The following is a 930-nucleotide window of genomic DNA, read 5'->3' as shown; positions in this document are numbered from 1 at the left end:
AAACTTCATCAAATGGAAGGGCTTCGTGCTAAAGTTTTGAGTGCATTCAGTCAAATTCGAATTCGAAGATCAAAAATGGCGTGCAGCGGTTCTGTCATCGAACTTCTGTTATATTTTGTGGATTCAAGCCAGACCAAAGCAGGCGGCGAGAATGCCTTCCTTGGTGGAAAGGTCAGGCTACGGGTCCGTCTTTCCGAAGACGAAATGTCAAGGTATGTTGATCTATCAGGGCCGGACTAGGTAAGTAGGCTACTAGGGGGGGGGGGGGGTGTTACAGAATGTTACAGATGAGGGTCCAGGGGGCAAAGCCCCTTGGTGGGGGTCCAGGGGGCGAAGCCCCCTTGGTGGGGGTTGCAAGGGGGCGATGCCCCCTTCGAGTGAAGCTGAATGTTACAGATGAGGGTACAGGGGGCAAAGCCCCCTTGGTGGGGGTTGCAAGGGTGAAGCTGAACGTTTGTTGATGTTTCTGGAGGGAAAGGAAGCCTCTCCTTGAACGAAAAAGGTAAATTCGACAGCAAGCTATATAGGCAATGAAGAAGAATTGAGATTGTAAGGACTCATACTTTTCATCACAAAAATCGTTGAAGGAAAATGTCTTTCGAAAGGGGGTGAGAGGTGCGATTTCTCCTCGGATTTCATGATGATCCAGATGCAACACACACAAAAAAAAGCGTTTGGGAGGTACATGCTTAAGCCAGGGGTGGGGGGGGGGGTTGCGCAACCCCTGTAACCCCCCCCCCCCCTAGTCCGGCCCTATCTATGTTGCTCTATGACTGTTCTGAATGTACTTACGTAGGCAAAGATCTTGAAATTTGTTCAAGATCTTTGAGTTTGATTGAGATCATTGACATTGTCGACATTGCCACGTCCGGCTGTCACTCGCTCAGTGTGACCTCGACTGGCTCGAGTCTGATCGAGTCTGCGTGTAGC

This window comes from Littorina saxatilis, linkage group LG6 (assembly GCF_037325665.1).
Source record: "Littorina saxatilis isolate snail1 linkage group LG6, US_GU_Lsax_2.0, whole genome shotgun sequence".
In the NCBI taxonomy this organism is placed as follows: domain Eukaryota; kingdom Metazoa; phylum Mollusca; class Gastropoda; order Littorinimorpha; family Littorinidae; genus Littorina; species Littorina saxatilis.
Note: the sequence above shows the minus strand (reverse complement) of the source record.